The 27,011-nt window shown below is 36.3% G+C and overlaps 1 long non-coding RNA gene across 1 annotated transcript in view; it reads right to left on the bottom strand.

The window, feature by feature from the left end:
* LOC141483533 (uncharacterized) overlaps positions 1 to 27,011 on the bottom strand; it is a 131,186-nt gene that overhangs the window by 23,157 nt on the left and 81,018 nt on the right. The gene's annotated exons all lie outside the window — the stretch shown is intronic.

Raw genomic sequence — 27,011 nt, 5'->3', positions numbered from 1 at the left:
CCACTGTGCCACCTATCGTGTATATGAAGAGATGAAGACGAGAAAATACTATTAATCATGTCCATTTTGTTATGTAGCGTATCCCTATAGTCAGCTCAAATGTTATCATCAATTATTCAAATCAAATAAATAAAAAAACATCCTAGCAAATAGCCCAAACAAATTTCCACATGAATGCGCATGAGCAACGCGAACAGTTCTCAACAGTTCAGCATCGAGAGCAAGAACGATTCGGGACAGTTCAAAACAGTTTAGGATCATTTCAGTCAACAGTCAAAACCAGAACAGAGGATTCATCAGTCCGAAATTATCCTCAGCAAAACAAGAACGCTCTCTATCAACTGCGCATGATCCTGACGTCCTAGAACCTGAATTTCGGAGAACCAGAACAAACCTATAATGTTCGTAAATGCGCTACTTCACCCCAATTTAGTCATCTTCGTATCTCTCATAGTTTCCGAGATCCTAATGGTGAGGTTTGAATTTGAAACACCCTGTAATAATATTAGATCAGACAAATCCGCTTTCTGCTTTGATAAGTTTGTTGAGGGTTAAAATTTATACCAATATGTCTTGGCACAATCATGTCGCTGGAATTGCAAAGGCTGCTTCTCAAATGCATGGAATACTGTTCCGAACCAGAAAACTGTACACACTTCAGCAACTTTTGATGCTTCATAAAGCTCAGATCAGATCTTCTTTAGAGTATTGTTCTCATGTATGGAGCTCTGCCACTAAATGAAATCAACGGCGATGCAGAATTACCGAAACGTGTTTTAACGAGTGACGAAACAGGGGTTTACATAATATATTACATTGAAAATAAGGCTCAATCGTCTCAGTAGAGGCATTCTGGTACGCCAAGACCACAAAAGGCTCGACAATGCTCACTGTGTTCTTGGATTTTGATGCCAAAGTGTACCATGAATTCTTGCCACGAGGTCAACCGGTTAGTAAGAAGTATATACAAGGTGTCCAGAAAGGGTATCGGGTATTTATTTTCGCGCTATATTTGAAACGGGACGACCAAAAGGAGCGGGAAGGGGTTCGTGGCGTCCGCCATTTTGTGGAGTTTTAGACACGATGGAACGCATCACGGGAACGCACCGTGCATTTTGCGTACGAGCGTATTATCGCAACGGTGATTCAATAGTGACTGCTCAACGTCTGTATGTCTGTATCGTGCAAAATATCGTATACGCCACGTGCCACGTGACGATAACATTAGGAAATGGATCAGGACGTTCGAGAATACAGGTGCGACGATTAAAATTCATTACTCTGGTCGCCCTCGTTCAGTTCGCGATGAAGAAACAAGAAGTTGAGGCGTCGATTCGTCAAAATCCGTCTTTGTCCATCCGAAAGCGAAGCCAAGCGTTGAACATCAAAAAATCGTCCTTACATTCGATTTTAAAGGAAGATTTGCATCAAAGTTATTGAATCAACGATACAATAACTTTGAAAACATACTGTTCAGCTCTGACCTTAGCCCGCTTGACTACTTTGCATGGGGATACCTCAAAATTAAGGTTTATCAAAATAATTCAACGGGCCTAACCCAATTGAAGCAAAACATCAGGTCAGAAATTGCAGCAATATCGAAGACTATGTGTCAACGTGTTATCGCTAATTTTCGTTCCCGTTTAAAAGAGTGCCAGCACAGTCTCCATTTAGATAACATCATCTTTTCCAAATAATTTTCCAATTCATATGCTAACAATAAACAATTTTTTTTATTGCTCACAGATAATTTTTGTTTTATTGAACTTACAAATACGCGATACCCTTTCTGAATACCTTGTATTACCATAACGTCGTTTATTTGAAGCAATCCGAAAAAAAGCCTGGATTTGTGGAAAAACAATGCATGCTGTTTTCACCACGATATTGCACCTGCCCACACTGAATTGCTTTTTCGTGAATTTTTGTCCGAAAACAATACTGTAACGATCTTCAGCCTCCATATTCACCAGACATGGCTTCGTGTGACTTTTTCTGATTTTGAAAAATGAAGATGATATAAAGAAGTGTTTCAAGGATTGGAAAAAGAGCTGGCGTATGTGCACAATACCAAATGGGGACTATTTTGAAGTGGACAACATCTGTATAGACAAAATTTGTTTTTTTTTTCAAAAAACTAAAATTCCACCTATTTTCTGAACATACCACATGAGTCTCAAACTTTTCTCTGTAATACTTTTGAATTTTTCAAGCGAGTTTCTGCTGGCAGTGGTCTTCAGCAATAACAACTGAAAATTTCACAAAGAATTTCTTTTTAATATTTTCCCAATGAAGCGTTCATTCAATAAATAATCACATTGTTCTCAAAGACATTAACTTTGTCATCTTGTATTATTACAGTATTTTCCGCATATAGTTGTTTCAGAACTCCCACTTTGCTTCTGTTTTTCCAAGAAAGTTTCGAATTTACTGTAAATAACAAAAGTTGTAAATTTCCGACATCTTTTCATCCGAATATATTTGTCCCCTTATAAGCCGCCGGCCCTTCTGCCATTCACTGTTCCAGAATGGGTTTCGAATAATAACTTTCCGGTTTTCAGTTACAGCTAAAAGTCGGGGAGAGGCAGAATCTAATTGTCAAAGGAGAAACCGTACCGTTGGCACAAAAACTAAGAATTTCAATGTTTCGGGATTTTATCTTCCGACTCACAAAAACTTGGGTCAACGAAAGATTACACGTAACAAATTGAAAGCTATTTGGCCTTCATTTCTCCTTTCACCTGTCAAGTTACCCACAAAATTTTTGTATAAAGATGGAGAAGTGGAAACCAAAAACCTTTTTTTTACCAAAAACATATATCTTTCAATTTAAACCGAATTCCTATGGCTGGGACAAAATTCCAGCTTAGGTAATGTCATCTTGACATAAATATTTAGATTTATCACATTGTAATGTAATGTAATGAATAAAATGAGTGCTTTATCCTATAATATTATTCAAATGAGTGCTGATGAGGTAATAAGACACAAGTGTCTAATTCCGAAACTTCGAAGTCCACTTTTGAGGATGATAATGTGCCATGTCAGTGGAATTGTATATCGTAACTCTTTCATATATTATATTGTGTAGCGTTCCTGAGAATTTCATCTGGTTCAATTCCATTACGAATGTTTGGAATGCAAACTGAATGGGAAAAAACTATTTTCGTATAATCCAATGTTTATATAGAAGTAGTTGTTTCCAAAGTATTTTTCTTTCGTGTAATTCAATGGTATTATGGAAGTAGTTGTTTCGGGAGGGGTTTCTCTACCAGTTTGTGTCTAAGAGTAACTTCTACGATCTACGAGGTACATTCAAAAATTTAGGTGAATGTTCAAATTTTCTAGGCTACGTGCAATCGATGAGCAATTTTTTCATATTTTATATTGGTACACTGGTCTCGTATATATGTTCAAACATGTTTAGTTTGTTGCTGAGAGGCATAAAAGTTAGGAGTGTTTTGCGTGTTTGGCAATTTTCTGTCATCTATATTCAAACACGATCATGAAATACAAATCAATTCAGAGAATTGGGTTTATTTTTGTGAACGAAATCGTAGTCTTCCATCGACCTATCTGAGCATATTCACCTTTAACATTTACCGATGAGTTTTGAAAATGAAGCAAACCAAATAAAATAGAAGGGACTGCACGTATTGTTAGTTTCTTTTCCAATTCTGTAGTGGACGAAAGATTTGAGAACCCGAAACGTTGAGATGAGTATATGTATAATTTCTTGGCTCTGTTTCTCTTCGTCAAAGTTATTGGATGCGACAAGTTACTGATGAATATAACACTTATCGAAGTGAACCAAGAAGTTTCTCCTTTCTACACCTGTACAAAGTTCTGAAAATATAATTTCAATTTTTTCCTTCCTTTTTCCGGAACACTAAAAAGAACCATTCTGAATTTGAGGTTGGAATTTGTAATCTATTCTATAAAATTTGGTATAAAGATGCTTCTTAGGTCTTAGATGCGCTCCAAGAAAGGATTATTCCAACTGGGCCGCCCCCCCGTGGGGATGAAAGGGAAGCGTTTACTAATGAATATTACTTTTTCATCCCTTTTTTTCCACACCGCTATATTATCGGAGATTGAAATTTTGTGTTTTGGTTCGTTTTATATTGTAGATGTGAAATGAGAAAATATTTTTAAATATGTCAACTGTGGCGCCCCTTCTGTGGATAAAATGGGCGCGTGTACATACGAAAAGTTACCTTTCCATCACTGGTTTTCCATAACCTCAAATTTTCGGTGGGTGAATTTAAATTTAGCATCAGCAGTGCACCCGTGCGGACCCGGGGCGGTCGCTAGTGGCGATATACAAATTATTACTATGGAATGTGAAATGCTTGTAGTTCATCAGTTGTTAAAACATTTGTATATGACAAAAGCCTTCAAATTTCGAAAACTTCACAACAAAAACATATAATATCAAAATGTCAAACGATAGTGATACGTCATCAATGAACCATCACACTGATATTGGGATAACTGCATAAGTGAAAACTACATGTATAATTATATCCCATTTAAATTCAAAGGGTACAGTTTTAGTAGAAATTACTTTTTGAGAAAGGAAGGTTTTGGCTTTGTACTTCTCCATCTACATACAAAAAATATGGAAACCAAAGAAATGAAATTTCAAAAATTAATTTCACACAAAGATGTGTAGATCATGCAGAGAAACAACTTTCAGACACAAACTGGAAGAAAAAGCCCTCTCGAAACAAATACTTTTATATTGACGGTGAATTATACGACAAACACTTTTTTCTTTTCAGTTTGTATTCCAAAAATTCGTAATGGAATCTAATCAGATATCATTCACAGGATTCCTACACAATATAATTAATGAAAGAAGTAAAATTTCACTTACATGGAACAGTGTCATTTTAACTGCGAAACATTTGATGTTTCGCCGTAAGACGCCACATTTTTTGTATCAAGATGGAAAAGTAGAAGGCCAAAAGCTTTCTTTCCCAATAATATATCCTATTATACTTTATTTCATAATTCATTCGTCAGTAGTTTTTTCGAAATCAAGTAGAGACGATGGTCATGACGTTACTAACATTCAATATTAAATTTTCTACTTCTTCCTGTATTGTCGATGTTCTGATTACCTACGATATTGTCAACTTGTTTTTGAGGAACATTTGATGGTTGGTACCGAAATTAGCTTAGGTTAGGTCAGTTCCAAAGTGATTGAGTCTATTCGACCCTCTACCGCAACCCGCAAGGGTTTATGTGGCTCACACCTATTCACACTCGGCCAAATAAAACCAGCTTCTCAACGAAGCCGATTAGCCTGTATCGTGAGTGGCCTTTCAGGTCACATGGTAACAGTACGGCCCAGCTGAACTCTAAAAACCTGATTCGGTCTCCAGCAGGGCAAGCACAAAGTATGTGCTCTTCTGTTTCATCTTTTAGCAAACAAAGGCGACGCACACTGCATATGATGATTCGAATGAGAGTGACCTATAACTGTTTGGTATCAAGCTTTGAAAGGTGAATAAACGCGTTGGAGTGAGCCAATCCTGGAATAGCTTCCAAAGCCGCTTGACTGTTCGAGAATTTTTTTATTGATTCGTGTATGAGGTTGGATTTTTCCAATCTCTCCGCACACAATTCAACAACATACATTTCCGTTTGAAATACAGTGGAACAGATTCTTAGGCAGGTTGATATCTCTGTCCTGGGTCTGCGACTGAAAACACCTACACCAGAACCGGAAGGTATTCTTGATCCATTTTTGAACCAACAACTGTCTGCCCCTGATATTTCTTTTTTCAAGAGGATCCAGTCCTCTCTACTCGGGAACAGTACTTTATAAGGCGGTTCGTAGTTGACAGTTATAATGTCAGAGGTCATTTCCAAAATGTTGTGACTTTCAGTGTAACAAACAGTCTGTTGCACTCTGCATTAAACTTATTTCATTGGCAATGTGCACAAGTCCATCTAGTCTCTCTCTCTTGAGGAAAATGTGGAGAGGAGGTAGATCTAGAAGGATCTCTAAAATCAAGAAGCATTTTATATTACGAAACAAATATTTTATATTTTGAATTCTGTTAGAGAGAAATTCGATTGAATAGTAGGTACTATTCGAATAGTTATATCGACTATTCATTAATGTCCTTTTTACTGCGCTCCAAAATTCATATACATTTTGGGATGTGGTTAGAAAAGGGAAGTGGTGAATCTCAGTGGTATAGTAACGTTACAGTTATTTTTGAATGAAGAATTTTCTCATATAACTAAAGAGTTATGTTAATTTCAAATTCTTCTTTGGAAATTATAAAAATATATTGGTTTCAAAATGTAAAAAACTGCAGACGATTCATGTTTGTATAGCTAGCTTTCCTGATGCACTGATGTACTACCATCAAGAAAAGAGCTCTCGCTTATTGAATTCAAACTTATTTTGTCTTTTTGTTTCTCAAAGAAGAATATATTCATCGCGTGTTTTATTTATGATTCATGTATAATCTTTTGGTGTCCCAACATCCGTTATCTGGAATAAACAAATCGAGTAGTGTTTCATTGTCCCGACTGTATTTGTCAACCCCAGAGAAACAAAATGAGTTATTTTGTTGTTGATATACGAGACGCTCCATGCATAGGAATTAGATTTACTGTTGACCTATATTGGATTTCCCACAATATTCTTTGTGGAGATTAGAACAATGTGATTTGCGAGATCCTAATAAGGCTCTCGGGCTATAATCAAATGCGATACAAGGCGAGCTTCCTTATTCAACGGCTGACCTAACTGATATCATCAGATGCTGACATCGAATGATTTGCCGCAGTTGCAGTCGAGATCGTAGCGGAAAGTGCTACAGATATATGATACCCTACCGTTTGTAGTTATGCAAAAAGCATAACATTTCATTTTTCCAATTTTTAATTTGTATGGTTTAGGAGACAATCTGAACACAAAGTACCTTTTTTGACAATTTTGAGTTATAGATTATTTAAATTTCTATCATATATTTTCATAGATCTTGATTACTGAAAAGTCAACTACAAATGGATCATAATCAGAATGCTGGCACCTATACAAAGTCCATATTGTTTATTTTGATTATTCATGCTACGGTTAGGTATATAAATAGTCAACTAGTACTCTACTTCTTTTATTCAGTCAATTTTTAGTGTAGAGTAGAGTAGAGGAACACATGGATATCTACTTTTAGAAAACAAAGGTTATGGCTTTCTACTTTCCGATCTTTATACGAAAAAACATGGAAATCTTCCAAAGAAAAAATGAAGCAATCAATTTCAAAAGGAAAACTCTACAGGCTGTTTATTAAAAATGTGGCAAAAATTTAAATGACCATTTTGTCCTTTGATGATTTTTGATAGGGCGCTTTCTTTCGAAGATACGTGTCGAAAAAGAATTTCGACAATAACAATTTTGGTAATTTTAACATTATTACGAAGCCGAAATGAGAATATAGCGTACTACACTGGACCTACAAAGTAATAGAAAATTTAACAAGTCCTTTTGTACTTTTTGGGAAAGAAAGTTTTCTACTACTCCATATTGATACATAAAAATGTGGGAATCATCCAAAGAAAGGAAGGAAGTAATCAATTTGAAAATAAGTAACTCTATACATGGATGTGTAGATCATGCAAAGAAGCAACTTTCAGACACAAACTGGAAGAAAGCCTTCCTGAAACAGCTACTTTCATATGAACATTGAATTATACGAAAGACAAAAATTCTTTCGAAACAAATACTTTCACATGAACACTGAATTATACAGAAGATACTTTTCTCTACTCAGTTTGTATTCCAAAAATTCGTTATGGAATAAAATTCAGATATCATTCACAGGAGTTCTACTTTAAATAAATGGTAACAAATTGCACTTACATGGAACACTGTCATCCCCACTGGTAGACATCGATGTTTCGCCATAAGACACTTGCCTTAGGGCTTTTCAGTTTCAAATTGGATAACATTATAGAAAATACACACAAATCATTCATGAATTACGATTTTTATTGTCACGGAATAAGTTTGATCTACATATGTCATCGATGATATCGTAATAACATTCATTCACCTCTTTGATCAAATCCCAGCCAAGAGGAATCTTATTTGAATTGAAGGGGTTATATTTTTAGGGGTGAATAATTTTTTGAAAAGAAAGTTTTTGACTTTCTACTACCCCATCTTGATACAAAAAAAGGGATGAGGGAATTTCCCAAAGAAAGGAAGGAAGTAATCAATTTGAAAATAAGTAACTCTATACATGGATGTGTAGATCATGCAAAGAAGCAACTTTCAGACATACCTATCAACAACATTCCGATTACTTCAAACGGCTGCAGGCATTCAATTTGAATAGTGTGTCTCGTAAGTGATCATTTGTATGTGTCGAATGGGTTGAAACTGATTGACATTGTCCTGCATTTTCTGTGTTTATTATTTGAAGTGTTGTTAGTGAAGTCCTCTATCATGAATGACTATAGTAACGCAAAGATGGCTGGCATGCATTTAATTCATGAACTGGCTGATGGCAATTCATTGGAAGCTAGGCGGTTGTACAGTGAACGATTTCCTAATCGTAATGTGCCCTTCCTTCCAAAGTATACATTAACGACTTCGAGAAATAGGAGCATTGAAGCAAAATTGTTGACAGTAAGAACGGTGGAAGTAGAGGAGAATGTGCTGGCCATGATGGAAGAAGATCCAGGTATTTCTACTCGAAAAATTGCAAATACTTTAAATGTCAGTAATGGGAAGATTTGGAACATTCTGAGAGACTATTTGTTGTACCCATACCGTATACAACGAGTTCAGGCACCTGTTCCTGCAGATTTTCTTCCACGTATTGCGTTCTGTCAATGGCTTCTGCGCACCTTTTTTTAAATCCCTCAACTACTGAAGCTTATTCTTTTTACCGATGAAGCCGGTTTCTCAAGAAATGCCATAAGGAATTTCCACAATAACCATGTTTGGGCTGAAGAAAATCCATATGAGGTGCTTGAAGATCGCTTTCAACATCAGTTCTCGTTACACGTTTGAGTGTTAATTGTAGGTGACTTTCTAATTGTACCGGTATTTTTGCCAGGAAGACTTACCGGCGAGGTATACCGCAACTTCTTGAAACAAACGCTACCTCATTTTCCGGAGGAAGTACAAGAAATGTAATGTGGTTTATGCACGATGGTGCACTAGCGCATTGTCTCGAGAGTTTTTAAGAGCAACATACGGAGATCGCTGGATTGATCGAGGCGGACCTCACTTATGGCCTGCTCGATCACCGGACTCAAACTCCCTGAATTATTTCCTTTGGGACCACCTGAAGTTATTAGTTCACACCCCTTCAGTGGAAGATGTGGAATATTTGAGAAATCGGATAATTGTTGGGTGTAACGCAATCAGAAACGGTCCTGGTTTTCTGAAAGAGTTCGGAACTCGATGAGGAGAAGACTGGATTTTTGCATCCCAGCGGGGAGTAGTCATTTTCAACAGTTCTTGTAGATTGGGAAACATTACATGTAATTTTTCCTAATAAATTGTTATTGTCGAAAATCTGTTTCGCTCTGTATCTTCGAAACAAAGCGCCCTATCAAAAATCATCAAAGGACAAATTACCTTGAGAATAATCCAAGAAACAGTCCCTTAAATGTTTGCCGCATATTTAATAAACACCTTGTGTATGGGTGGTTTGCTCTACTCACTCAATCAACAACTGTGTAAAGGAGTGATTCAAGCCGCGAGGCAGGATGACCGATTTTCACTTCCCGTGCTAGGAATCACACGTTAAAAGGTAATACCTCGTTTAACCTTATCTTGCACATGTTTCAACTTTTGAGAGTTATTGTTCATAGAAGGCAACAGCTGGTTAACGGAAAAACAGAATTTGAACAGATCTTAATAATTTCAGTTTTCATCTATTCTATGGCCTTTCTCCAAGGCGTGCTGCGTGACACTGAATTTGTCTGGTCTCCGAAATTGGATATGTGCTGCGAGTTCTTTGAAACGAGTTTTAATTACTCGCTTAGTCTGACCGATGTATTTTTGCCACAGTCCTCACAGTTCATTTCCTATATGCCTAATATTTTCTGAAGACAATCAGAAGTTTTGGAGGCTACTTTCACGTTCAACTTTTTGCAAATACGATCTGATTTTTCAGTATACCTTGATTCATATGGAAGGATAATGAACTTTGAATCAATGTCTTCTTGAAAAGTCGAAGCTTTGAGAGAATTTTACTTGAATTTACTCTTCCTAGTTAACATGTCTACTTTGTTTGAAGATCATCTTTAGCCCTCACCTATGTTCTTAATAGCATTTTTCTCAATATCGCGTAATTTTCTTTACACAAGATGAACGCTGCAAATCTGTGAATGGCAGATCCAAACAAGGAAGTTTGGATCTGCCATTCTGTGTCGCAGACAAAGCTATGAATATATCTAAAAGTACTGGTATCATTCGTGTATACATTGAATTCTAGACCGTCACGTGAATGTAGGAAGAATCTTCGACTTTTCAAAAAGGCATCCATATGAACCAAGATTCACTAAAGGATTAATTGGTTTTTTTTTAAGTTAAACGTAAAAATAGCCTTCAGAACATATTGCTCATTCCAACAAATAATCATAATAAATTATTATTTACCATAACATAAAATTATCTTCATATCACATAACGAGGTGAATAATTGGATTATGATAGGTCTTGAAACCAATTCTTCCTCATAAATAAAATAATAAACATCCTTGCCATAGTTACAACGCTAGTTGAAGTTTCAGAAAATCACATACGTTTTTGCTACCTCTTGAACATTTACTACAAAGTAGTAGATCTTTTGCTGAGAATTTTCTCAGCAAAAGATCTATAAACACAAGACGAGATAAACTGTTCGGAATAATTCAATCCGGACCGGTCAGGAGTATTGTTTCTGCTCACGAAGAGTATTGAACAAGAACCCCAAGAATCTGGGACAATCTTGTTGTACTAAGAAATATCTAGTGGACTTCAAAGACTCCGAGGAATCGGTTGGTGGGAAAGAGGATACATTCTTACGAAACTGCAACTGCATAAATAATTGTTCGAGTTTGGTGAATAAGTAGAAAACCTTCTTCTTGAAATTCTTCATCATGAACAACACTTGTAGCAAGTGTTTCCTAAATTTTCTAATCCAATTTTCTTCGCAAGATTTTTAGGACAACTGTCTACTGATTCGTATTTCACAGAATTTGTTTCAGAACCATTTTTCAAGCTGCGATCGATTCTTCCAAATAATGAAGCATTTCGAAGAGATATCGATTCGGCTCTTGCTTCAAAAAGCTCTTCCACTGAAAGGTAACCAGAACCACGAGGACTGCAGCTCATATTTAGGGGGCAAGAATGAGCCAAGTCCATTGACCGCACTGAAAAGAAGGAGACTGATGAATATACACATATCTCGGCTTAATTCGAAGAGATTTTAGTTTAGTTATGTGAAGGAGGAATAGTTCCAAGGCCGAAGCAGCATTACCACTTTGAATAGCAATACTAATTCTTTCTATCAGAAAAGAGGTAGAACGGTAATTTTTCTTGTCTTATTCTAATCTCCTTCCGAATTCATGAACGAATAACAGAGACTCCGGACCATAAACACCAAAAGTTTCAACCGCTACTGGATAGAACAGATAGTTGTTACCTAGATTTTGGTATTTTTTCGTTTTAATTTTTCGCCACTTAATTTCCTGAAGACACCACCTTGGTGGGTGAAAAGCGCATCGAATAGAGTATTGCAGTTCTGGTAATCGGGAAAAGTACTTGTTTTGGATTTATTCAACGCCAGAGGTTCCAGTTTCACTTTTCATTCATGCCTTGGCCATGGAAAACTGTATATGCAACTTGAAACTTGTCACCTTCTTCAATATCATATTGTGGTTAGGAATTGCTTGAAAGTACATTTTTCTAGACACTAGTTGATTCTTTTCAGTTGATAATTTTTGGTATCATGGAGAAAGTTAGAAGTTAGTAGAAAGTAATCAAAAGTGTAAAAAGATCAGATTATTGAGTGCACCGAGAAAAGTTGCTAATGGTCTGAATATGAACAATTTTACAACAGTGCATGAAGCATGAATTCATACATAGGTGAATGAATAATTCAATTCGAAATTCCCAAACAGGTCGATTCCTCATTTTTAAAAATAATAATTCATTATACAGAGTGACATACCTTCGAGTAATGCATATAACCGATTTATTCTAGTTAAATCAAATTTGGAAATTATCAAAGCAAGTACAATGGGAATAGAAATTTAATAGGTACATTTTTTGAGCGGAGTGTAACATATTCTCAAATTATAAGTATTACACTCAAGCCAAAACTATCTTTTTCAGACGAGTGTTAATCTCAGAAGGAAGAAGGTTTTTTCCATGTACAAGTGATTCATGTTTTTTCTAATGAAATCTATATTTTTCTTCAGAGAAATACTGGTTCACGGCAGGCAAGCAATGTATGGACAACATTGCCAAATTATGTGCAGCAGAATATGGCAAACATCTAGCAAAGGACCAGTACAAAGAATGCAATAAATTGCTTTGCTGACGACAGCAAAGCATTTGGATTCTAGGGCATCGGCTACGGAGACAAATCTTCACCGGCAGCAGGAGGTTGCATATCTCAATGGGGATCTAGAAGTTATTTCGAATTGTAGTGAAAGTAACCAGGTTCAATTCAATGTCACAAAAACCCAGGCATCGGTTTTCTTCAAGAAGATAAATGTCTCCAAACCGGATATTATAATGTCAGATCAGACAATTCCGCTTTCTGCTTCGATAAGTTTGTTGGGGGTTAAAATGGACACCAATATGTCTTGGCACAATCATGTCGCTGGAATTGCAAAGGCTGCTTCGCAAAAGCTTGGAACACTGTTCCGAATCAGAAAACTGTACACACCTCAGCAACTTTTGATGTTTCATTAAGCTCAGATCAGATCTTTTTTGGAGTATTGTTCTCATGTATGGAGCACTGTATGGAGAATGTTGGTCGGAGAAACCCACACCCTAAATCGGTACGACCAATCAGCCTTACATCCTTCCTGCCGAAAGGACTCGAGAGGATACTGGACGGACATATCAGGAGGGTAGCATTATATAGATCCCTTCTGAATAACCACCAGTATGCTTGTCAAACCGGCAAATCGACAGATTTAGCATTAAACAACCTCGTTGAGAAAATCTCCCAATTCCTTGACAACAAGGAGACTGCGGTTGCTGTTTTTCTTGATATTGAAGGACCATTTGATAATGCACTACCTAAACCTATAGAATTGTCTATGGCTAGTAAGGGTATAAAATCGACCATAACTGGCTGGATCTATGCCTTGCCAGTGAACAGACGTTGTTTACAGTTGGTGCCTAAGGGAGCAGATGTCTGGCAACCCCAGCAAAATCCCCTTCACCAAGAGGAGAAAACTGGACGATCTAACGCCAATTCCCCTCAATGTTGAAATCATTCCATTTGGAATGAAGATGAAATATCTTGGCATTGTCCTTGATAAAAGACTCACCTGGAACGCTCACTTGGAAAACGTTTTACACAAAACCAGATTGTCTCTATGGACATGACGAATGATTTGTGATAAAACTTGGGGCTTAGGTCCCAAACAAATCCATTGGATTCATATGATGATTGTCAGACAAATGATCACTCATGGTGCAGTTGCTTGGTGGCCAAAGGCTCAACAGAAAACGGCCCAAGCGGAGCTCTCTGGTTCACAGAGACAGGCTTGTCTGGCTGTCACTGGTGCCATCAGTACCACACCGTCAGCGGCCACGGAGATCCTCCTAGATCTACCTCCTCTCCACATTTTTCTGGAGGGAAAAGCTAGATAGACTGCATACAGACATTTTAATAATTTGTGCACATTGCCAATTGCACAAATTAATTGAATGCAGAGTGCAATGACTGTTGGTTGACACTGGAAGTCACAGCATTCTAGAAATGACCTCTGACTTTATACCTCCAACTGTCATCTACGAACTGCCTTATTAAGTACTATTCCCGAGTAGAGAGGACTGGATCCTCCCGGAGAAGGAAATATTAAGAGAAGATAGTTGTTGGTTCACAGATGGAACAAAAACCCCTTCCGGTTCTGGTGCAGGTGTTTTTAGTCGCAGACCCAGGACAGAGATATCTACCTGCCTAGGAACTTATTCGACATTATTTCAAGTGGAAATTTACGCTATTGAATTGTGTGCAGAGAGATTTGAGAGATACAAACTCATACCCAAGTCGATAAAAATATTGTCGGACAGTCAAGCGGCGTTGGAAGCTCTTGGCTCCTACCGCGCAATGTCTAAATTGGTAGCAAATTGACAAAAACGAGTCTCCTCGATAGGAAGACTCAACAGATAGTCTCTGGTCTGGATTCAAGGCCACACTGGCCTGGAAGGTAATGAAGCTGCTGACTCTCCTGCAAAGGAGGGTGCTGCAAGCGGCTTCATCGGACCAGGCCCTGTCATTGGCATCGTTTTGGGCTTTGCCAAACGAACATTGAACACCTGGATGGCAAGAAGATTTATGGACTTCTGGCAGAATCTTCCAGGATTGGCTCACTCCAAGGCGTTAATTCACCCTTCGAAGTTCGATACCAAACAGTTGTAGGACTACATTAGGGATGAACTACGGTGTCTAAGAGGCCTTCTTATTGCTCACTGTCATTAGAATCGTCATATGCAGAGACTTGGACCGTCGGAACACAGTGTGTGTCGCCTCTGTTTGGAAAATGATGAAACAGCAGAACTCATACCTACTTTATGCCTGTCCCGCTGGGGACCGAATCAGGTTCTTAGAGGTCGGCAGATCCATACTTTCACAATCTGACCTGAAAGACCACTCACCATACAAACTAATCGGCTTCGTTGAGAAACTAGGTTTATTTGGCCGAGTGTGAATAGGTGTGAGCCACAATAAACCCTTGCCGGTTGCGGGTCGAATAGACCCACTCACTTTAAACGTAACCTAACCTAACCCCAAAAATACCCTGAAGTTGCTGAATTCCATCCAGAAAAGAGCCATCTGCCTAATTGGAGACGAGAACATCCAGTGCAACCTTGATAACCTGGAACATCGAAAAAAGATTGGAGATTTGTCCCTCTTCCAAAGATACTTTCACGGGAAGTGTTCAAGTGACTTGGCACATTTGATTCCACCAAGAGCGCAACGGACTGTGGCTGCTCGTCGTTTTGAGGTTCAACTGAGTAAACCTCGAACTTCACTGTTCAAGAACTCTTCCATTTGGAGAAATGCGTTTATGTAGAATAAACTTCTTGAGACCGTTTTTCCAAATGGATTCGAACTCCAGCGATTCAAATCCAATGTGAATCGCTAGTTTCGCCCAACCACCGCTCTTAGAGCGTCTTAAGGATTTTCCTGTAGTACCTGTGTTTTGTACTTGAAAAAACTGAAAGAAATAAACAACTCATTCGCCCTCCATATAGCGTAAAATACCCCTGGTTCATAAATATCTCATTATTTCGCCGGAGGCACTTCCACACTTTCGTATAGAGGTCGTCGATCTCAGGAAAAGAGAAAAGTCCTTCACCTAAAAAGGATATCTTTACAAAAAAGCTGATATCTCAACAGAATATTTTTCCAGCATATATTTTACTTCGATCAAACAACATCTTATTATGTATGCCTCGTTCGGATTCACATAATTCCGTGAAAATAGAACAAATCCACTTATCAGTTATGACGCGAAGCATGTCGGCGTGAAAACAAAGTGCACTGGCTCAACGCCAAATCCTCGTTGCATTTATCTCGGGAGTCGTTGAACTCTGCGTACTAACCTATCGGGTGTGTCAAACACAAGGACGACTTGTTCGTACAAATAGATTTCGAAATACGGATAATAGTCTGGTACACAAGTGCCATTTCATAAATTATTTTTGAGATGTCATTCGAATCCTAGTTCCACCGAGAGTAACTTACGATTTGAACCAATTTCCGCAACCAAATAGCTTAAAGGTTATGAACAAATCATTTGAAAATGAGAGATTTATTTTTAAGGACAAAACGCAAGCACTACAGGAAAATCCTCAAGGCGTTCTAGAACGATGCCTGTGCGAAAGTAGCGATTCACATTGGATTTGAATCGCTGGAAACCAAATCCATTTGGAAAAACGTTCTCAGGAAGTTTATTCCACATAAACGCAGTTCTCCAGATGAAAGAGTTCTTCAACAGTGAAGTTCGAGGTACCGCTCTTGGTGGAATCAAATATGCCTCTTCACTTGAACACTTCTCGTGAAATTATCTATAAAAGAGTGACAAATCTCCAACCTTTCTTCGATGTACCAGGCTATCAAGGTTGTACGTGATGTTCGCGTCTCCAATCAGGCGGATGACTCTTTTCTGGATGGAATCCAGCAACTTCAGGGTATGTTTGGGAGCAGAGCTCCATAAATGAGAACAATACTCCAAAGAAGGCCTAAATTGAGATTCATGAAGCATCAAAAGTTGCTGAGGTGTGTACAGTTTTCTGATTCGTAAGTGTTTCAAGCTTTTGAGAAGCAGCCTTTGCAATTCCAACGACATGATTGTGCCAAGACAAATTGGTGTCCATTTTAACCCACAACAAACTTACCGAAGCAGAAAGCAGAATTGTCTGACCTGACATTATTATATCCAGTTTGGAGACATTTATCTTGTTAGAGAAAACTGATGCCTGGGTTTTTGTGGCATTGGATTGAACATGGTTACTTCCACCCCAATTCGAAATCATTTCTAGATCATCATAAAGATTTGCAACCTCCTGATGTCGGTGAAGATGTGCCTCCTTAGACGATGTCCTCTAATCCAAATGGAATGAGGAAACAAGTGTGATGTCGTCATCAAAGCAATATATTGGATTTTTGATTTTGTCCAATAAGTCGTTGATATACAATAAAAAGAAGGTTGAGGATAATATGGATCCCTGAGGAACACCAGCGTTGATGGTGAAAGAATTCGTGAGATATCCATCGACGGCCACTTGCAGGGAACGTTGTTTCAGGAAGCTGAAGATCCATACACAAAAATGATCCTACAAGCCATAGCATTGAAGTTTGACCAGTCAATCCTCATGCCACACACGGTCAAAGGACTCAGAAATATCAAGCGCAACAGCTCTAGGTTCTCCATGTTTCTCGATTGCGTTATTCCTAATTTGGGTGACATATTGATAGAAGGTCGCCTGTTATGTTTGTTTCCAAAAGCCATATTGATGATCGCTCAAGATGTTGAAGCCTTCCAAATATTTGAGGATATGTTGTTTGCAAATATCTCAGAAACTATTGTAGGTACTCAAAAGTTGAAAAAACAAATCACAAAGCAAAATATTTTCAAAAGAAAATGTTGATTATCAGTCTTACCTGAAATGTATAGGGATTCTTTATATCAGGTCGGACGACCGATTGTTGATAATTTTTGAAATTCGGTGTTTAGGAAATACAAACAAATTCTTTGACTTATTATTTTCTCTTGGCAACTAATACAAATTGACATCAATATGAACAATATGAAATAGGCTAGGAATTGAAACAGTAACATTTTTTATCTTTGAGCCAATGATTTCTTGGACCATTGGAGTCAACTATAACAACAACATCGTTTTTCCGAATACATGGTGTTCGTTGTTGCCATTTGCTTCGTTTTGACAAATATGTAAAGTATTCATGTGTGCACCTCTTCCCAAACATATCTGCCTAGTTTTTGTGCTGCTTCCTATTTTGATAGTAGGTTAAAATTTTCTTTTTCCAGACCAGCGGAAGACATTGCAGCGGAAGAAGGTCCAATTAGATAGTGATTTTTTGTGAATAGTTCGTTAGAGTCTAGTTATTTTTCTAAAACAGTTCTCAGAACATATTCTTGAGGATATTTTGTTTGTGAATCAATTTTATTATTTCAAAAAAATCTGAATCAGACGTTCCCAGGCACCTCCTATATTTGGACAAGAGATATTATTCAGCGAGCAAAATGTTTTTATCTCTCTCTGGTTCACACTGTTTAACGATTATTGGAGTTCATGTTTTGCTGATATTGAGTTGGATCCATTATCACTGCAGAGTTCTCCTATAAATCCCTTTCTACATCCGAATTGTATCTAAACATTTATGAAACTGCCAGTGGAAAGATCGTGAGAAATTCCTAAATGTACAGCTCTGGTGGCCATCCAAGTAAAATTTACACCATAACGTTTTTATGGCTTCTCTTGACAGTAACCATTAAAGGCTCAAAATAATCTACACCTCTCCTGGTGAATGGTTGTATTGTTCTCTCAAGTCGACAAAGTGGCAGTTGTCTCATTATTGGTATATTTGGAGTAGCCCTTCGATTTCTGCATGTTTGACAATGTGCCCATACTGACTTAACTGCTTGTCTAATACGTAAAATCCAATTTTTTTTTGATTATGGACAAAAACTGCTTGTTCGTGATGTCAGACTTGCTCGTGGTGATGATGGATGATGAGTCTGGTAATTTTGTGTTTAGGGTCCAAGTTAATTGGGTTTTGGAAATCTTCTTGCGGATCCACCATATTGTCTAGCCTTCCTCGTAAGCGTAGTAATCCATCTTCATACATAGTACAGGACAATGAATAAAGTCAGATGTTTTTTCAGGACAACATTACACTTAAACAGAAAAGTCTCATCTACAAAATTCATAATTTTAATGGAAAGGAAATAAAAATAAAAACGTAACTACATCGCCCAGTGTATGTGCTTTAACAAAACATATTTTATATCATTATATATTATTACCAACGAATAAGAAATGTACTTTCTGAGTATTGGATAAACAATAAGTCGCAAGTAAAACATTTTTATCGCAATTTTTTTCCATAGCTGTTCTTTCTTCCAAAAACTTTTTCTAAATTTCATTAATTTTTTCATCTATTGTTATCATTAAATATTTTTATCATTGAAAAATAAAAATTTTTAAACTATTCCTGAATATTTTACAGTTTCCATCGATTCAAATCCCAAGTGAATCAATACTTTTGCACAGGCACCGCTCTAAGAGTGCCTTAATTAATTTCCTGTAGTACTTGTGTTTTGTCCTCGAAAAAAAACAGTTATAATAATTCAAATGATTACCATGAAAAGAAAGCTGAAAGTTATTCAAAAACTTGAATGAAAAACATTATTGAAGAAATTGCTCTTCTTACGAAATAATACATGAATATTGTTATATGATGTAATTTTTCACAAAAATTGTGAAAATTCATTTATTTACAGAAAATTGTTCACAAGCTAAATGAATGAAAAATTTGATCAAGTGAGATTACGAAAGAGCAATAGAAACTGATAATTTGACAAAATGGTTCTCCACTGTTAATGTTCATTGGCAAATAAATGTATATCACATTTCCATATATTATTTTTAGTTTTGAATAATTAGAGGTACGACAGATTTCTGAACCTTTTTTTGTTCTCCATATAACAATGAACAAATTAAGTTTTGATCTGCAAATAATTGAAAGTTCCTCTCAAAATAGTACATGGTTATTTCCATTGTTCATTGAGTAAATAAATGAAATTGGAAATGGGTTATCAAATCAGGAAATAGCAGCCAAAAGAATGATTTTCCAAAAAAATATCTCTCAATAATGATAGAGACTAGCTAAAATAATAGTTAAATAGTAAATTTATTCAAACAAAATTTCACTTTATATTTATTCGAACCTTTTTTTTTAAACATTAAGAATATAAATTACTAATTTTCACCAATCTGAAAGTTACTTCTGAGCATGAACTACACATCTTTATTTTCAATTCATTTTTGATATATTTTTCTTTTTTCCTTTGGAATATTCCCACATTTTTTGTATAAAGAAGAAGAATAATATTGATATAATTCAAACAATCAAAAAATGAAACAATCGGAATATTCTCTGAGGATCTTTATTTGAATTTTTAATATTTTCACTTATTGGAATATCCAAAAATACAAGTGCTACTGCCATAACTAGTGTGACTGTGTTTTTGGTTTCTCATCTCTTCATTTTTCTAATGAAATTGGTAAAAATATGACTGAAGAAACTGAAGAAAAACGACGTACTACCTTTCTGATCCTAAAAATCAGTTCAGCTATATAGCATGTTTATTCAGTTTCTGCTTTTGGCACTATTCCATCGTCACATTCACTGGATGAAATTTTTCTTCACCCTGTTCAAATCATATTCATACCCAAGCGAGATTGATTTCTCATACAACCTCCCATATTTCTTGTGGTATTCCTCATAAGTTTGCATCAGAAGCTACAGAGAAATATGAACAAGTTCTGGAATTATCTTCTTTTCCCAAACTCAAGAGGTCTGCCTTATATCTATCCAATTCTACCGATCCAATGGTGGGGTAAATCATCTCATCCATGATTACTCAAAAAAAGCCAGCAATGGAGAACGTAAAATCAACAGTTACAACATTAAATCAATCAGTGATACATTCTTCAGTCAAAACTCTTAGGTTTAATGGTTTGAAAAATATTGGCAACACCTGTTTCATGAATAGTGTAGTCCAATGTTTATCAAACACAAGATGGTTGCTGGAATATTTAAAAAAGGATGCATACATGGAAGATATCAATACTAGTATATCTAGTATTTCAAAGCGTTCGCAGAAGTTATCAAGAAATTGTGGTAAAGAAATCCATCTGATAAAGTAATAAACACGGTATAATTTACGATGCCTACAAGACGCCCAGGAGTTCCTTCGATATATTTCAGAAGGTTTACAAGAGGACCTTGAAATAATTACTGATAAACCCTAATCGATCTTAACGGAGATTGACGAGAAATTAGGCGACAGCGGAAAAGCACAACAGTTCTGGCTGAGACATTGTAGACATTTCGTTGGTCAGTTAAAACCCTCAATAAAATGCACACACTGTGGACACTCATCAGCATCCTTCGATCCTTTCTGAGATTTGTCTTTCCCCATTCCACGAAGAATTGGCCAATTGAGTTTGTCACATTGCTTGGATTCCTTCACAAGAGAGGAAACTCTGTATGGAGTGCAAGGTGCAAGAAAAGAAGAAAATACACAGAGTGACTATCAATCCATAAGTTTTCCCGTATTTTGGTAATTCATTTAAAAATATTCTCCCCAACGGAAAGATTCAGAAGCAATTTAATATTTAGAAGGATTAGATATGAGCAGTTATGCAGCAGATAAAGTAGCTCCTTGTCGTCATAATCTATATGCACTTTCGAATCACAGTGTGATTACTCACAACGGACATTACACAGCATATTGCAGACACCTGAATGCAACGATTTACACTTGTCCCCAACTTCACCAAAATCGCTTGTGAGTGGGGAGGAATATGTCCTCTTTTATGAACAGGAGAGAACAAAGTCGTACATTTGAGGTGATTTGAAATGAATTTAGTGAATTGATTAGAATCTCATAGTTTTTGGCGGCAAACTCAAAAGTTGCAAAATTGCACTTCGTCAACTGGACTATATTCGTACGAATAGATTTCGAAATACGGATAATGAAGTTCTGAGGTTTGATTAATCGACCACTTGTTCAAATTGACAGTATTACTTAATCTTTTCGTGGCGTTTCAATGCTGATGCCGGAAAGTACAATTGCTGTTCGGTATAATCAAAAGTTGAAAAACTAATCTAACACAGGAAGTCGTCGTGACTATAAATTGAATGATATGATGGAAATACTCATTGATTTCTAATAGATCTCAGCTACCTGGATACAATAAATATTGCGATATATTACTTTCAACTTGCAAGCTTACTGAACAGTTGGGCTGAAAATTCGTAGGCTAACACAGAGAAAAACTGTTTTTGATGAGATTTGATTTTATTATTCAATATAGTTGAACTTCGAGGGCGATACGATGATTATAACGGTTATACAATTTTTCGATATCAATTTTTCTAAGAATAGAAATAGTCATTGGGGGTCAGTTCTAGAGGATACGGTGGATGAGGAAAAAAGTCGCAGCCCAATTCATGCAATTTTGCCATCGTTTTCATTAATTTGTTACACGGTGCATTATTTTGATGAAACAGCACTTGCTTTTCCTTCAAATGGAACCGTTTCCATGGTTTTATCCTTCAAAAGCTTGAATAACGCCATGTAATAGTCTTCCTGTTCCAGATAATCGATGAATATTATACCAGTCGCACCCCAAAATACTGATACCACAACCTTACCAGCCAACTGTTGCGTCGGTTCTCCACGTGCAGTCCACTCAGATGACGATCGTTTTGATTTTGGTGTGAAATCATGGAGCCATGGTTCATTCTTTGTCACATATTGATCCATAAATTAGATTTTTTTATAGTGGAACAGCTCCATCATCAATTCGTTGTTGTTTTTGGTCGATTGTGAGTTCGCGCGGCACCCACTTTGAACAGAGCGTTTGCATACTCAAATTTTCATGCACGATATGTCTAGCACGTTCCTTTTATATCTTCAGAGCCTCAGCTATCCCGATCAAATAATTATAATAATAATAATGTGTCTTTATTCTGTCAATCTAGGATACATATAGATTTTTTACATTTGGAACATTAATGATCCTAGGACTGTCGTCAAAGGCGAAGTTCAAATCAATAATTCAAAATCACTGGTTTGTTCTACCACTTAACCTTAATCACGGTTGATTTTCGTGGTGCAAAGTCCAAATAATGTTTATCAACCAAGCCTTGGCTTCAACAGTTTATTTGGGCCAAAAAGTAATGCTTTATTACTTAAAATGTTCTATCTCACAAACTAATAATCCTACAGCTGTGAAAGTTAGAGTTAACTAAAAATAATATGTGTGACTTTGACTGAATGTCATTTCAAGTACGAAAGGAAAATTTAATCTGAAATGTCACTGCAATCAAATGTTGATATTGGAATATTATTATTATAAATGTTGCTTATATAGTTTGGGAAAAAATAAAATATATGAATTTATAATATATATATATATATATATATATATATAAAGAAGTTACTAATTGGACATATCACTCAAGAAATTGGTCGAACCATAAACACGTATTTTGGGCTTTTGGCCGATTGTCAGTTTGATGCAGCTATGTCTAATTATTATCTCCTTTATTTATATCAAGACACTAGATAAACTCCATATTTGCTGCCTCCGTGGTGATTTTGATATGATACACAAGATATATCAACCATACCACAAATGTGCGGCTGACTTCTGCTGATGGCTTCGTGCATTTGTATTTCTTTTATTTGGTAACTAAGTGTTGCCCATCCTGTCACGTGGCTGCACCATACTGACGATGGGCCAAAAGCCCGTGTCTATGGTTTTCCAATTTCTTGAGTTCTATGTACAATTAATAACTTCTCTATTCATAATAAAACTTCGTTTCTTATAAGCGGTAGTCATTTAATCGAATTTAATTGAACTTGATTCTGTAACTTTAGGTATTTCTATTTAGTATTTTATGACCGTTTCTTTCCTTTTCGTTCTCTTGAATTCTTTCATCAAAATCTTGGCGTTGTCCCAATTCATCGTATCTCTTTCTGAAATATACTCGGCTAATTTAGATGTCTTTATATCTCAGTTTTTGCATATTATTTTGGGTTTGGATTTTTTTATTCTGAGAGGACTTGGAGTGTCGGCAGTTCATGTTTGTTCTCATATGAATGAAAAAAAAAATACTGTTTCTCATTAGCCGGTTTTGTTTGAGTCAATGAAGATTTCAAACCATTTTGAGTTTTGAAAAATGGCTGTTGTGGTGATGACTCCAGTTGTTTGGGTTTTATTTTCGATGAGTAGAGTTGTCTCATCTACAAAATCTTCGTGATAATCATTATCTCCTAGAACATTTTTGGTATAGACAACTTAATTTTCAAATTTTTTTGTTGTACCTACATGAAATTAACTTGGCTCCATCGGATCATTTTTGTATATGGCTTTTCAACTTTCTGAAAGAACGTTTCCTGTGGCCATCGATGGATATTTTTCGAATATTTTTATCATCAATGCTGGATCCATATTGTCTCCAACCCTCCTTTTATTGTATATCAACGACATATTGGAAAAAACTGAGGAACCAATATATAATAATAATCATAATAATAATAAATCGTCTTTATTCATCTTTGAACACATATGTAAAGAGATAACAATAATAGGTATTCGACAAAGATAAATTGGCGAAGTGGGTGTTTTTCAACTTAACCATGGAAATACAATAGTAATTTACAATTTTCATAATTATCTTAGCTATAATATCTACGATGAGTATAATTCTATTACATTGTAGAATGATTTTACTGTCTGAGATCTATCAAATTAATGAGTACCTTAAACTCATAAAGTGATTGACTGGTCATTATCCGTTCTGATTATCCGAGCTGATAATAGGAATTTCAACTTTTTTTTAAGTTCATCAGAGTATATGTACTGTAATCATACGGAAGTTGATTATAGAACTTACAGGCGTTGTACGTGAAAGATCGCTGAAAAATGGAAGTTTTATGTTTGTACATTGCCAGTAACCCCGAGTTACGAGAGTTATAATCACTCAGATTCCCTATTTTAATTATTTTGTCATATAGATATGTTGGTGTTCTATATTTCAGTACTTTATGAGTCATATTTAATAGATGTAATTTTCTCATATCTAACAATTTCAGTTTTCGCATTTCCCGATATTTATGACTCAAGTGCTCATATTTACGTATTCCGAAGGAAAGTCTAATGCAAGAGTTCTGTATTTTTTGAAGTCGACTACTGTCAACACTCAGAAGAGCGGGTCCATAAATGTAGTCACAGTAAGCCAGTTTCGATAATATGAGGGATTCACATACACGAAGTTTCAGAGCGGAACTCATGAATTGTCTACTTGGATAAAGTTGTTTGAGTGTATTATATGAACCTTGGCAAAGTTGATTGACATGCTTTGTGAACCTCAATTCATTGTCTAACCAGAGTCCGAGATTTTTTGTTTCATTTTTATTTATTCTTATATATTTTAGGAATATTACTCTGCTAACTACAGCACATTTGTCTTGTGATTCCATTTGGATTCCAGGACATCGGGTCCGGATGTACATATTCATCGGCAGCAGGAGATTGCATATATTAATGAGGATTTAGAAGTGATTTCGAATTGGGTTGAAAGTAACCAGGTTCAATTCAATGCCACAAAAACCTAGGCATCGGTTTCCTCCATAAAGATAAATGTCTCTGAACCGTATATAATGATATCAGGACAGACAATTTCGCTTTCTGCTTCGATAAGTTTGTTGGGGGTTGAAATTGACACCAATTTGTCTTGGCACCATCATGTCACTGGAATTGCAAAGGCTGTTTCTGAACCAGAAAACTGTACACACCTCAGCAACTTTTTTTGCTTCATAAAGCTTAGATCAGATCTTCTTTGGAGTAGTGTTCTCATGTACGATCTTCCAAATCATTTATGCTCATTTCTAGTCCAAAGTTGTCCATATGCCTTCGTCTTTGAAAACGGAACTTTGATAGGAGTCCCCTGATATTGCCTTAGCATTAATTGTCTTCATCATTTGTTCTTCACATGATCTTATCTTTTCTGGGAAAGCGGGCCTTCCTGAAGTAGTTCTGGCATATTCATCTTGTTTATCCTTTTTTTTTCATGACGAATGTCTTGCCAAGTCTGCAAAAAGGCATATTGTAATTAGTTTATACGTAATGTTTGTTTTCCGCTGACGAGCATTTTCCCTTCGTTTCATAATGTTTACCAATATGTTATTGTGCTTTTGTGGGCAACAATATTATTTTCTGCGTATTTCACCGCCCATTTTCATACATAAACTAATTCATTCGAAACTGAAAATTATCGTATGCACAACAAACAACAGGTTATGTCAGATTTCGAATCGAACAACTGAGATAGTACAACACACCAAAAAATATCCAGATTTGCAATGCTGACAGATTATTGCATCGTTCTACAGAGTTTGCTTCGTGCGCCTCATGTCGATGAATGTCCAAATAAGTCCAAATAAGTGAAATATAAATTTGATTCTTTGACATATTACTGATTTCGCAAATCCATGTTTGTTAAATATGTTTTATATACAACTAGAGATTGCTTCCCGCTTCAAATTTTGACAATAGTTATTGAACGAAAGTAATTTTTATGTACAAAACCCAACAACCCAGACGGTGGACATTGACTTTATCCCGTTATTTTCGAATTCTTGGGATACTTATGCTCCGGTTGCTCTCGTCTGGTGACTGGGTCGTGAGTAAGTCTAGGAAAATGTCATGGAAAATCAGTTCTCTAATTCAGAATTCTTTTAGTTTCTTTTTTTGTTTTTATGGGCGCCACCCAGCTTGTTTTCTCTAAACTAGGAAATATAAAAAACACTTTCACGGACTTTCGGAGAAGGCAATAAAGCCACAATAAATATTATATTGTATATTAATAATTGATATATAAAAAAATATCGGTACCCGGAGTAACGTTACCCTTGGCTTACACTTCAAAATTTAACACTTTATTTCTTTCGAACGACCCCAAGGGTCACAATAATAGTACGTATATGTGGGAACTAAATATTTGTTAGGATTATCTTTTCTAATCCAGAGCTCGCCTTTTGCAAAATCAGGGAGGGAAGGTTAAATAATCCAGGAAGGGATATATGCTAGAATTCTAACGGTACACGGGGAAATTTCTCCTACGTCCTTGCACAATTTCCATATGAAATAAAAAATAGATTTGGTCTGACCTTAGGATCCAACTGATTGAAGTCCAAGGTGATGCAACCTACCTTTTTCCCAGAACAGCCTCCAAAATTCCTTTACATATCAACAGGTACAGGAATGTGATTTCGCTTCTTTAGATAAACCAACGAAAAATTTTGTACCAGCTAATCTTCTCGACTCCTTCGTTCTCGATCTCTTTACCGTTCTGTTAGTCGGGACATGCGCAAATTTGAATTCCAATATTCAAATCAATTAAATCTTTGAATTAGCATACGGTATGCAACCTTCCTTACCCTAGTAAATATGTTTATTCCAAATACCTACC

This window comes from Leptinotarsa decemlineata, unplaced genomic scaffold (genome assembly GCF_025532065.1).
Source record: "Leptinotarsa decemlineata unplaced genomic scaffold, Ldec_3_MD MMD2_tig00003736_RagTag_RagTag, whole genome shotgun sequence".
Lineage (NCBI taxonomy): Eukaryota > Metazoa > Arthropoda > Insecta > Coleoptera > Chrysomelidae > Leptinotarsa > Leptinotarsa decemlineata.
This window is presented reverse-complemented; position numbering and strand designations above follow the sequence as displayed.